Raw genomic sequence first — 13,948 nt, forward strand, 5'->3', positions numbered from 1 at the left:
TTGGGATAACAAAGGGATAAACTAGTGTAAGGGGTAGGATATGATTGGGGATTTTGAGCAATGGTAGGGTTTACGTGTAGCTGGATGGATTTCGGGTAATGGTCGCTTTTGCTGGGGTGAACTGAGGGAATTCTAGGGATTGGTGTGGCGGATTGGTGTGATGACCGGGTTTGCTGGGGTGGATTATAGTGGTGGCTGGGTTGGAACATACTGAGGTAATGATGGGTTTTGATGGGGAATATTGCGGTAAATGGTGATGCACAGAGTTAATGGTGAGGGTTCTTGGGACTGACTGGAGTTTTGGTGGATTAAGATAATGACGATTCTTGAGGGGTGGATTATGGGATTCGCTGGGTCAGCTGAGATATTGTGGGATAATTTCGGATTTTATTGAGGTGAAATTGTGCAATGGAAGGGTTTGCAGGAATGAATTCAGGTAATGGTAGTGTTTGGGGGAGCGTGGAGTGGGGCGTTGCCACAGGCTGGAGGAGTGGGATAGGATTATGACAAAGTCAAGAAAGGTAATGGATGTTATAATGGAATGAATTGGGATTATGGCTGGTTAGTCTTCATGAAGTGTGGTAATGGCGGGGTGTTTTGGGTGGTTTGGGGTAATGGATAGTTTTAGTAATGTTTGTGTTTTGTGGGGAGAACTGTCGTGATTGTGGGGATTGATAGGGTGGATTAGGGTCATGGTGGGCTTCAGGGAAGAGGATTACTCATACTGTATCGTAATAGTGAGGGCTGAGGTAATGGGTGGGGTCTAGTGGGTTCCATTGATTTATTTGGGGGAATGACGGGTGAACCTGGAGATGGGTAAGGTGGAGTGAGATAACTGTGGAATTGGTGGAGGGGATAGGGGAAAGAACGATAATGACGGGGTTTATATAGCCAGACTGAGGTAATGACGTGGCTTTTTAAGATGCAGTAAGGTAATGCTGGCGTTTCGTGGGAAAGAGTGGAATAATGCCAATGTTTGGTTGTGTAGCGTGAGATAAGGAAAGGGTCTGGTTGGGTGAATTGGTGTAGCGGAGGGAACTGGTAATAGCAGGGTTTTGTGGGGTGGAAAGGGATGATGGCGGGAATTGGTTGAACTGGGTGGAGTAATGGCGGGGTTTCTTGTGGTAATGTTGGTTAGCAACGGTGTATGGTGAAAACCTGGGTAAGGGTAAGGATTGGTTGATTGATTTGGGGTAGTGATGAGGACTGATGGTTAGACTGAGTCTTGATGGAGTGGAGTATGCTAATGGCTGGATGTAGTGAGGTGCAGAGAAGTATCAGCGGGGCTTGGTGGGATGGATTGCCGGTTATGGTAGGATTTGGTTGGGTGGCTTGAATTAATGAAGGGTTTTGTATAGTGGACTATGGTAATGGAGGGGCATGGCAGGGTGCTTTGAAGAGATGATGCGCCCACGTGTGGTGAAGTAGAGTAAAAATAACAGGCGAAATAATACAGTGGATGTTTAGGGTGGGTGTGGCAAGGCAGGGTAATTGTAGCGTTGGACTGGAAGGAGAGGTATAACATGAAAATATGAGCTGTGTAGAGCACGGTGGGGAAGTGAGGTATGACCAGTAGGCAGGATGGGAAAAAGAATGATGGGATTATGTGGGCTGCAGATGTACAATGTTGGGGTTTCGTGGAATAGATTACAGTACTGGTGGGATATGCTGAGATGAATTGGTTTAATATTGGTTGGTGGTGGCGATTCTTAGGGAAAAGGCTAGGTTTGTTAGGGTGGAGTGGGGTAATGGCGGATTTTGGAGTGTTAGATTTAGGTAAGGGCAGTGGTTAGCGAGCTGGATATAGGATTTGCATGTGTTTGAGTAAATGTTGTTTGATAACCGCTGGGTATGATGGGCTGGAACTGAGTAACAATGAAGCTAATATGGAGCTATGGGTTAATGGTGTGGATTCGGTCAGTGGACTGGGTTAAAATCTGGGCATGTTGAGGTGCAGTGAGGTAATGGGACACTTTATTTGTGTGCACTGGGATAACGGCAGGGTTGAATGGGGTGCAGTGGTGTAGAATACTGCTTGGTGGGTGGACTGGGTTGATAATGTGGATCATTAGAGTGAAGTGGAGTAATGGCAGGGAGAAAAAGTAGACTTTCTAGAGATGCAGCTGAGTATGGGTGGCCTTGATGGTGTGGGGTGAGCCAGTAGCGGGGTTTGACGCGTGCTGAGGTAAGGGTGGTGCTTTGTGGCGTGTATTCTGGTATTGTCGTGGTTTGGTGGGTTGGAGTTGGGTGAGGGCAAGATTTTGTGGTGTGCACTTGGGTATGGAAAGGCCTTGATAGGTTGGAATGTGGTAATGGTGCAATTTGTTGTGCACTGGGGTAATGTCAGTGTTTTGTCGGATGTATTGGGGTAATGGAGATGGTTGGTGGGGCAAATTTAATTAATGACGAGGTTTACTTAACTTTTGTAATTGTCGGGTTTGTGAGGTGCAGTGAGGTCACAGCGGGAATTGTTTCAGTGGAGTGAGCTAATGGCGGGCTCTGCTGAGGAGGACTCTGGTTATGGCAGGGTATGGCGGGACTGACTGAAGTAATAGTGGGGTTCGGCGAGGTGAAGTGGGTGTGAAATTAACTAGTGAGGTAGGGTAGAGTAAAGTGAGGGGGGGCTGGTGTTAAGTGGGGTAATCGTCTGGGGTGAGGAGAATGAAAGGAGACAAATGTAAAATGCGAGGTAGAATGAAAAAGGTGGGGATGAGTTCAGTAGATTGGAGTAACACTAAACTGTTTGGTAGGATAAAATTTGGTGGGTTTGCGTGGGTTGGAATGAGGTAATGGAGGGTGATGCAGTGGATTTGGGCAGTGACAAGGATTAGTAGAGTGGAATGGGATAATGGTTTTGGTGGAGTGGACTGGGGTAATGGTGGATTTGAAGCGATGGCTGTAGCTAATGGCGCGAATTTGGTGGCGTGTTCTGGAATGATGTCGAGGATTGGTGGGGTGGAGTGGGGCATGGCCAGGGTTAATTGGGAAGCTTGGGATAATTACCGTTCTTTTTAGGGTCGAATGAAGTAATGACGGGATCTTGTTGCGGCATCAAGCAGGTTTGATGGAATGGATTGGGATAATGGAGGGTTTGCTGTGATGGAATGTGGTAATGTCATGGTTTGGTGAGGTGGATTTGGATGAATGTGGTGTGAATTTGGGAGATGGCTGAGCCTGGTGCGGTGAATCTTTGTAAATGCGGTTTTTCTGGGGGGGTGGACTAAGATGGAGGAGTAGGGTAATGGCGAGGTTTGTTGGGGTGGTTTGAGGTAATGACGGGATTGTTAGGACTCCATATTATAATTACAAATCATAATAGATCGATAGATAGATAGATAGATAGATAGACAGACAGACAGATAGAAGCAGCAAGTCAGGGGATGAGATAGGTATTGTGTCTGCGAAAATCGAGCATCGCTAAACATGCTTACACACTCTAACTCAAGGAATGCTTATTAGGCACACGACAGCGCCTCGTGACCATACACACACATACACACATACAGGCTTCTAGAAACTTCACATCAGAATATTCCACGTGACACGACTCCTGCTACACCAGAATTTAGGAAGCAGAGCTCAGAAGGAGGCTAGCTATAGAACCGACAGGTAGTGGAGAGAGTGAACAAGAAGAGGGGTCCAACTAGACTTACTTAGTCTATTAAGTCTCTGTAATACATACACTGCTCAACTTAGATTTTCTCTGAAGATAATAAATCAAGATCAACTCCCTGTATTCATCTTTAACTCCTACTACAAGAATCGAGAGTCACATTGGAGGCAGCGAACGTACAGACCTCGTCTATGTATCTACAGTGAATTTCTACAAAAGCAGGCGAGACTCTACAAGATTAGCTTCAGTTCTACAGTGAATTCCTACAAAATACAGCATACGAGCCTACAAGCCTATGAGCCTACAAGTCTACAAAACAACTCTATAATCTTCACGTAACTTCAAGCAGCAGCAAGAAGAATAAAAAACAAAGCAAGTAAAGAAATAGAAAGACCAAAGCAACAAGCACACAAAACCCCAACACACTCTCCCGCCTGCCTCCATCGCTGATGCAGAGGTCAAGACACACAGCAAAACACCAGAGCCACATTTATAACGCATCTTACTCACTCATCTTCACTCAAGTCACTCATCGCTACTCATTTACTCACCACAGCTACCAGTGTGAGAAGTCGACGTCACCAATACGACGTTGACAACACGTCAATCAACCCGTGAAGGACAACGCTATCACCACGTGCAACACCACTCACTCCATTTCCACCACGGAAAAAATTAGTGAGTTTCATATACTTCATTTATACAATACACAGTGATAAACAAAAAAAAAACTTCTGCACAAACATATAAAACCTGCTGTATAATTACAACTTAAATACACATACCTACTTCAATTACAGTACCTTCATAATTCAATCATTAAATACTTGCACCAACAATAAATATTCTACACTGTATATATTCATTCATTTATTATAGCATTTACTTACTACCAACGAGTGTTACCATTTATACCTACATAAAATACGTGTTTCGTACATACAGCTATACATTATTACATCTACAAAGTAATAAAGAAAATATACCATCACAGTTACTCAGTGAGCGATTAAAAGAACTGTATTAAACATTTATTAATTAAAGCTAGCTTGTGGAAACATAAATTAGGTTACAAGGAAAACCAGGAAAAAAAATGGCCAACACAAATGACGTTAGCAAGAATGAACATCTTCAACACAATCGCGAAAACAAAGATTTCCACACAGTGCTGACACATGAATTGCCCACGATAGGTACAAATGAACAACAAGTCAGTGTATATAGTTAATACTGTATATAGTGTACATATATTTTTTATATAAAATAACAAAATATAGGGCTTTATAATATCATTTTCAGTAATATCTGTGCAATATAAACTAAACCTTAAAAAAGGGTCCCAAGGGAATTAGCCAGCATTATGCAACCATGAACAACACAGAAAAAGCGTACACAAGCGAAGAAAAGCAAACTATAGAAAATCAATACATACAAAAAAAAAACAAAAAGAAAGAAAAAGAAATGGAGTAAGATCACATAACAAACAAATGAAAATAAACGTAGGTGTTAAAGAAAAACAAATAGAGTAAGATCACATAACAAATGAAAATAAGCGTAAGTGTTGCTACAAATGCCAAAATACCACATAAACTCCTTCTATAAGTGAAACAAAAAGCTAATTAGTGTTCTCCACAAGCAAGTGGCATTGCACATCATCACATAAACTCCTTCTATAAGCGAAACAAAAAGCAAATTATTGTCTCCACAAGCTATTGGCATGGCACATCATCACTATCATCGACCGCAGCATGACCGGATTCATTGTCAAGACTGCAATTATTACAATTATGTAACGACAAACGATATGTAACAATTATGTAACGACATACGATTGCATTATATTACACTTCCTACAATTATGTAACGACAAACGATATGTAACAGTCATGTAACGGCAAGCGATTGCATCATGTTACACTTGCTACAATTATGTAATTACAAACAATGTGTAACAATTATGTAACAGTTGCATTAACAAGATGTAACTTTTATGTAACTTAAACTACAATTATAAGGCCAACACAATTATGTAACAATTGCATTAACAAAATGTAAGTACAGTTATAAAGCCAACACAATTATGCATTACCACAATATTATGTAACAATTCATAAAATGTTACAATTATGTATTACTACAATGTTACTACAATGTAACAATTACATAAGATTGTAGATCTTGTAAGGGAGCACACTACAAGCCATGTGCTCAGTGAAATAACTGCTGATGTCTGCACAATCAAAAGAACATTGTTAGTTACTTTGGAAAACTCAAATTGGATAACAGATGATGGAAAGATGTCCCCAGACCTCGTCGTGGACATCACTGGTTATGTAGCTACCTGATAGGACCCTTAAGATCGCCAAGACGATCGCGTACATCCCAGGCATGTGCCTACTAGACTTAATGAACGAGGTAGAGATGCAGTGCAGTAAAGCGGGGATGGTCGACACACCCGCACATTCTAGTAGAATGAGAATACCTGAGACAGTATCATCTGTGAAAACATCTACACCGACCCCAAACAGAAAACAAAATCGATCGCGACCTGAAAGCAGGCAGAGCAAACAACTAAACATGTCGAGGGTTCGATCACAAACACCAGTCTCTTCGGAGGCGTGGGTAAATGAGTTGTGAATATGGGCTTGGTATCTGCCGCGTCGTCTTGACCTTCTCGCACTCATGCGTCAGCAGTGGAGGTTGGGTGGAGGTAGCAGAGAGAGGAGGGTGAGATCTGGTGGTTGTGAGTTGTGAGTCGTGTCTCACTCTTCGTTTGTTTGTTTTGTTTTTCTTTCTCGATGTATTTTCGGTCATTTTCTCTTGTGATTTTGTGATGAAGACTGCCGCTACTTGTAGGTGCATGTAGAAGATTATACAGATGACTCGTAGAGTTGTTACTTGTAGTTGATTGTAGATGGTTGTAGTTTGTTGGTTTGTCATAGAAATTGCAAGATTGTATCAGTACATTGTTAAACTACTGGCAAGACGTCTTGTGACCTCTTCACCTCTACATCAGCGTGATGATCGGGGAGACAGAGAGGGGGTTGGAGAGAATTCTGTCAAGAGCTGGTTGTGAGTTGGTTGTAAGAGGTATTTTTTGTTATCACTCTTGATAATGCAGATTCAACTTTACAGTCGTGGGCTCGTAGGCTTGTAGACTCGCAGACTCGTAGGCTTGTAGGCTCGTAGGCTTGTAGACTTGTAGGCTTGTAGGAATTCACTGAAGATTCGTAGACGAGGTTCGTACGTTCGCTGCCGCCATATCTTACAGTAACTTTGTAGAAACTTGCAGTGAAGTTTTGTAGATCAGTTATACAGATTTTAGACTTGTGGACGAGCGGTTGTTATACTTGAGTAGTTATGTAAGTAGATAATCTTCGTTCCCTTTTTGTCATGCAATGACAGGAGAGGTAAAGATTAGTATGAGACTATTTTCATTTGTCTTGGAAATATTAACAAAGTCTCTCACTCACGAGTGAAGTATAGAGTCCTGCGAGCTAACCTCCCTGTCTTGCTCTCTCTCTCTCTCTCTCTCTCTCTCTCTCTCTCTCTCTCTCTCTTCCATGTTGCTAGGCTCCTTCTCTTTACTACCTGCCAGTTCTATGGCCTGTCTCCTTCTGAGCTCTGCTTTCTATCTATCTAATCTATCTATCTATAGCCCGACGTCCTAATCCCGCAAAGGGTGGCCACAGACAAAACGCCTCCAAGTCACTCTGTCACCCTTTGACTCCCCTCCCCCCAACTCACCCCCCCCTCCCTCATATACCTCTCAACTCCATCCCTCCACCTCATCCTCGGTCTACCTCTCCCTCTCCCTCCCTCCACCTCACCTACATACACCCTCTTAGTCAGCCTTTCATTCTCCATTCTCTCCACATGTCCAAACCACCTCAGTGTTTTTCTCCTAATCTTTTCAACCACATCCACATCTACCCCACAACGTTCCTTCACTTCTTCATTCGTCAACCTGTCCCTCCACGTCACTCCACATGCTCCTCTCAAGTAACTCATTTCCACTGCTCTCACTCTTGACTTGTTCCCTTCTTGCAAGGTCCACGCCTCGCTTCCATATGTCAGGGTAGGGATCACAATACCATCATGCATTGACTTCTTAACTTCCATACTCACCTCCCTATTTCTCATCACTGCTTTCAGTGTACCAACAACCTTTCTTCCCTGCTGTACCCTTTCACGTACTTCATCCCCCAAAGTTCCATCCTTACTCATCACACTACCCAAGTACTTGAATGCACTCACATTCTCCATATCCTCACCATCCAACCTCACTGCACACTCTGTGACTTCATTCCTCTCAAACACCATAACTTTACTTTTGTTTACATTAACTTTCAGCTTCCTCCTCCTACACACTGTCCCAAATTCATTCACCAAACCTTGCAACTCCCATTCATCTTCACTCAACAATACTGTATCATCAGCAAACAGCAACACCGGAAGCTTCCAAATCTCACCCTCATTCATTAGGGCCACCCCCACATCCACTGCCCTACCTTGCACCTCCTTTACAACCCCATCCATATATATATTAAACAGCCATGGAGACATCACACACCCCTATTTCAGTCCCACACTGAGATCAAAGAACTCACTCAGCTCACCATCCACTCGCACCGTAGCCCTAGCTCCCTCGTACATACTCTTCACAGCACTCAACAATTTCCCCTCCACTCCATATATTCTTAATACCTTCCACATACCTTGCCTATCTATTCTGTCATAAGCTTTCTCCAAGTCCATGAAGGCAGCATACAGTTTCCTTCCCTTCTCTAGGTACTTCTCCACTAAACATCTTAGAACAAATATCTGATCTACACACCCTTTTCCCTTCCTAAATCCCCCTTGTTCTTCTCCAACTAGCTCCTCTGTCATATGCCTAACCCTATCAATGAGTATTCTACCATATATTTTACCAGTCACACTAAGAAGGCAATTACCCCTATGCTTACCACATACTTCTCTCTCCCCTTTTCCTTTGTACAGAGGAACAATTATACCTGATTTCCAGTCCTCTGGAACCCTTCCCTCTTCCCAAGCCAATCTACACAACTTCCATATCCACTCCACAACAATCTCACCCCCATACCTAAGCATTTCACCACACACTCCATCAATTCCTGGGGCCTTTCCTAGCTTAATCTTCTTCATCACTTCCACTACTTCCGACCTACTGATCTCTTCCTCCCTCCTCTCATCTCTTCTTCTCCTAGCCATTCCCCAGCCACTTATACTCACACTGCTCTCACTCTCTACATTCAACAAATCCTCAAAGTGCTCCTTCCATCTCCTCAATTTCTCTCTCTTCTCCACCAACAATCTATTATTCCTATCTTTCACTCCCCTACTATTTCCCCTTTCACACTGCCTTACTTTCTTTACCTCCTTCCAAAACAATTTCTTACTCTCCCTCCATTTCACACTCAGATTCCTCCCAAACTCTTCATCCACTTTCTTCTTACTCTCCTTCACCAGTCTCTTAACCTCCCTTCTCCTGCTCACATATACCTCTCTCTTCTCTCTCTCATCTTCTCCCCTACCTCTACTTGCCAACCATTCACCATATGCCTTCTTCTTTTGTTCCACAGCTCGTTTCACCTCATCATTCCACCATGCTGTCCCTTGCACACCCTTGCATCTCCTCCTCACTCCACAAACCGCCTCACACGCTGGGCTTATTTCTTCCGTGAATATCTTACATACGTCTTCCACACCTTCCATCTGCTCTAGCTCATACCTTCCCAGTCTTTCTTCCACTATGCTCTTATACTCTGTCCTTTTCTCACTATCTTGCAATTTCTCCACTCTTCTCACAGGAGCTGCTTCCTCCTGTCTTCCCCTTCGTCTCCTCAACCACTTTCTTTGCAGCTCTACCTTGGCCATCACTAAGTGATGGTCCGAGACTCCATTCCCCCACCCTCTCCACACCCTTGCATCCAACACTTGTCTTCTCATTCGCTCATCCACACACACGTAGTCTATCATTGCCTTCCGTTCAACAAGTTCACCATCCATCCTCCTCATTACTCTCCATGTATACCGGTGGATCATCTTATGACGAAAGTAGGTGTTGGCTATTGCCAACCCCTTACCAGCACAGATGTCCACCAAAGCACTACCATTCCCATCTACTTCAGCTGGCACACCCCACTGACCAACCACTCCATCCACTTGTACATTCCCAACTTTGCCATTCATGTCTCCAATCAACAGCACTCTCTCGCTCCTTTCAAACTTGTCCATACATGCTTCTACTCTCGCCCAAAACTCATCTTTCACTCTTGCCACTCGATCCTCTGTTGGAGCATACACACATACAATCGCCCATGCTTGTATACCTACTTTCATCCTCACCCATACAACCCTTGCACCCACTGTTCCATACTCTCTTATATTCTCCTTCCACTTCTTGCTTATCATCAGACATACTCCCTCTCTTGCCCTCTCATTCTCACTGACTCCCGCACATATACCTACACCGTATTCCCATTCTCTCATCCTTTCACCTTCTCATTTAGTTTCAGTCAATCCACATATGTCCACTTTTGCATCCTCAAGCACCTGGACAATCTCTCTCTCTTTCACTTCATCATTCGCTCCTCTCACATTCCACGTTCCTACCCTCAGAATGTCCTTTGTCCGTTCCTTAGTCGTCAACGTATGGTCCGTCCGGGTCCGAGGCGCTTTATTTGCTTTTTTAGTTAGTTCTTTTTACGGGGTGGGGCACTAACCCACCACCAACCCTTTTAGTCGCCTTGTACGACAAGCAGGGATACTGGGGGAGTATTCTTGAAACCCCCCTACCCCCAGGGGGTAGCAGGAGTCGTATCACGTGGAATATTCTGATGTGAAGTTTCTAGAAGCCTGTGTGTGAGTATGTGTGAATGTATGTGTATGGTCACGAGGCGCTGTCGTGTGCCTATTAAGCATTCCTTGAGTTAGTGTGTGTAAGCATGTTTACCATTGCTCGATTCTCGCAGACACAATACCTATCTCATCCCCTGACTTGCTGCTTCTATCTGTCTGTCTTTCTATCTATCTATCTATCTATCTATCTATTATAATTTGTAATTATAATATGGAGTCCTAACACTGCTCAGTCACGCTGCTGGAGGTCCTCAGACAGTAATTATTATTGACATATGGTAATCTATTAGTACATAATATTGATTATAATATTGTATACATATAATATTCATGTTAATATTGTACTGATCCAGTAATATTACATTTTAAACAAGTTGTATACATAACTGAATAAACTCAATGGTTGTTGTATGACATTTTGTAAGATGTGTATGTACAGTATAACAGACATACACATGTAACTGTGCAATGGTAATACTGCTAGGTAATTACATTACATATTGAGTTATCCCTTTAGTAATGTCTAATATTTCACCTAACTTGTATGATGATTCTGGTAATACAGAATTGTGGTAAAATTGTATGACTTTACATAATATTGTAGTAACATTGTGGTAATACATAATTGTAACAGGATTAGAAGGGTGAATTTTGGGAATAGCTGGGTTATTTGGGATGTCGTGGGACAATAGAGGGTTTTAATGAGGATGCTAGCACTTGTTGGGGGGGGGGGAGTTGTAGTGAATGGTGGTTTTGCTGGAGAGTTATTGTGGGTAAAATTTGGGAAATTGTGGGATTAAGTGGGGTGGACTAGATTATTAGTGGGGCATAGCGGCGGTAACACCCAGGGCAGGTACTATGATAACCTGAGCGATACTGTGGTCTTGTATCCAAGGATATTGGATGAAAAACTCTCCACAGGTTCAAGGCCTAGATTTAGAAGATGAGAACAGTAGCTAAGCGTCTCATGACTTTTGCCCTCACTTCTATCTTTACCTTTACTGGAGTGTACTGGGGTGACGGTGGACTTGTTAGTGTGATTTGTGATAATACCAACGTGTGGAGGGGTTGAATAGGGTAATGACTAGGATTGTTATGATGGATGAGTTAATGGTGGCCATATTTGCAGTGGACTGAAGTAATAATGGCAAGTGCGCTGAGGTAATGGCGGGGTTTGATGGGATGGATTGGGATAATAGCCTGCTTGATTATGATGGATTTGGGTTATGACGTGGTTTGGTGGGCAGGGCTTTGGTAATAGCATGGTTTGCTGGAGTAAATTAGGATAATGTGGTTTGGTTTGGCGTAGTAGGGGGATGATGGGTTTTTGGTGATGTAAATTAGAGTAACGGGAGGATGGAAATGTGTAATGGCCAGGTTTGTACGATGCACTAGGGTAATCGCAGGGCTGGTGGGTATGAAGTGACACAAAATAGGTGATTTTAGGGAAAAGTATGGCATCCTGGGACCGGGTGGAGTAAGGTAATGATGGGGTCTGTTGGAGTGAACTGGGGTAATAATTGGGTTTAGTAGGATAGATTAAGTGGAAATGTGGTATATGTTGAAGTGTTGCGGAATGATCGGCTTTGTTAAGGTGGTCGTGGTGGGATCAATGGGGGACACAGTACTTTTGGGGTGTAATTTGAGTAATGACGATGTTTTATGGCATGAAGTAATGTTGAGATTTAGTAACGTGGATTAGGGAAATGACAGAGTTTGATGGGGTAGCATTGTTTAATGGACGGCCTACTTGGCCGGATTACAGTAATTACGGGGTTTGTTGAGGTGTACATGAGCAAAAGTAGGCTTGGACGAAGTAGACTGCCACAATAGCAGGGTTTTACGATTCTCTGACTGCGATAAATGTGGGGTTCGCTGGGTAGAGTATCTTTTTGGCAGTGTTTGCTGGGGTGGAGTGGAGTTTTGATGGGGCTGCATTACAGGAATGGTTGGGCTTAGCAGGGGGGCTTAAGAGAATGGCGTTGTTAGTTGGGATGTAGTGAGCGGGCCTTGGTGAGATGGATTGTATTTTTGTTGGGCTATCATTGGGTGAACTGGAGTATTTGCAGGGATCGTTGTAGTGTACTGTTTGAATATTAAGATTCGAGGGTAAGATTTGGGTAATGACGGGATTAGGTGGTGTGGATTGGATTAACAATGATGCTTCGTGGAGTGGATCAAGGCAGTATGTTGCTTGAGAGTATGGATCGGGGTAATGATAGGGGTTGGTGTGATGGATTGTGGAAAATGGTGCAGTTTGCTGGGATGTATGGGTACAATGTCATGGGTTAATGGGTGGATTATGGTAATGGCGGTTTATGATGGAATTAATGTAGATAATGACTGGGATTAGAGGTATGCACTGGGATAATTTTGAGGTTTGCTATGATGGATTGGGATAATGGTTGGGTTTCGTAAGGAAGATTGAAGAAATGGCCGGGTTGGTGGTGGTGGACTGGAGTAATGACGGAACTTGTTAGGCTGGGATAGGGGAATGACAGTGTTTGATGTGTTGTTACGTAATGGCAGAGTTTGGTGGGGTGGACTGGAGTACTGGGGGCTTTGGTCTGGGGGATTGTGGTAAAAGAAGTTTTATTTTGGTGGGCTGGGGTTGTCGCGGCAGGGTTTATGGCAGGGTTTGTTGGTGTGGAATTAGGTAATGAGGGTTTGGTGAGGTCAGATGTGGTAATGGAGTTGACAGGTAATAGCTGGATATGGAGGGAAGGATTGGTGTAATGGCAGGAGTTAGTGGGATGGATATTGGTAATACTAGAGTTTGGTATGTGGCTTAGGGTAAAAGATAACATTGGTTGAAACAGATGGGGCTGGGGAGGAGTGTGTTGTAATTGATAGTTGAGGTAATGTAGAGTATAGCAGGGTTTGGTGCGGTATTGTGTGGTACTGTTGCAGTGGGGTGGGATGGAGTGGGGTAAAATTAGAAGATAATGAACGTCGTGGTTATGTAAGGTGGAATGGTGTAATGACGGGGTTGGATAGAGTGAAGTGGGTCAGAATGTATAGGTGAGGAAGGGGAAGCTATGGCAGGGCTTGGTGGGTCGGAATTGGTAAACAATGACAATCGTAGTTGAGCAGACTATGGAAAAAGCGCATTGGCAGGGAGGAGTAACGGCAGGGTCGGGTCAGGTAAGGTAACGAGGGGATTTGGTGGGACTGAATGGGACAAAACTGATGGTGTGTTGTACAGTAGTACACTATGGCAGGAAGTTCTGGTGGAGTGCGTTATTGGCAAGGGGGTAGGTAGGTGCAGTGGCATAAAATTGACATGTGACTCAGGGAAGAGTAAAGCAGGTTGGGAGTAGGAGTGAATTAATGGCGGGATTTGTTAGGGTGGACTGAGGTAATAATGGGGCTAAGAAGTAACACTGAGGGAATGGTAGTGGTATTTAGAATGTAGTGAAACAATGGACGGAACTGGGCATATGGCGTGGATTA

The sequence above is a fragment of the Coenobita brevimanus genome, chromosome 88 (assembly GCF_032717465.1).
Source record: "Coenobita brevimanus isolate Jiangsu-jjx chromosome 88, ASM3271746v2, whole genome shotgun sequence".
Classification (NCBI taxonomy): Eukaryota; Metazoa; Arthropoda; class Malacostraca; order Decapoda; family Coenobitidae; genus Coenobita; species Coenobita brevimanus.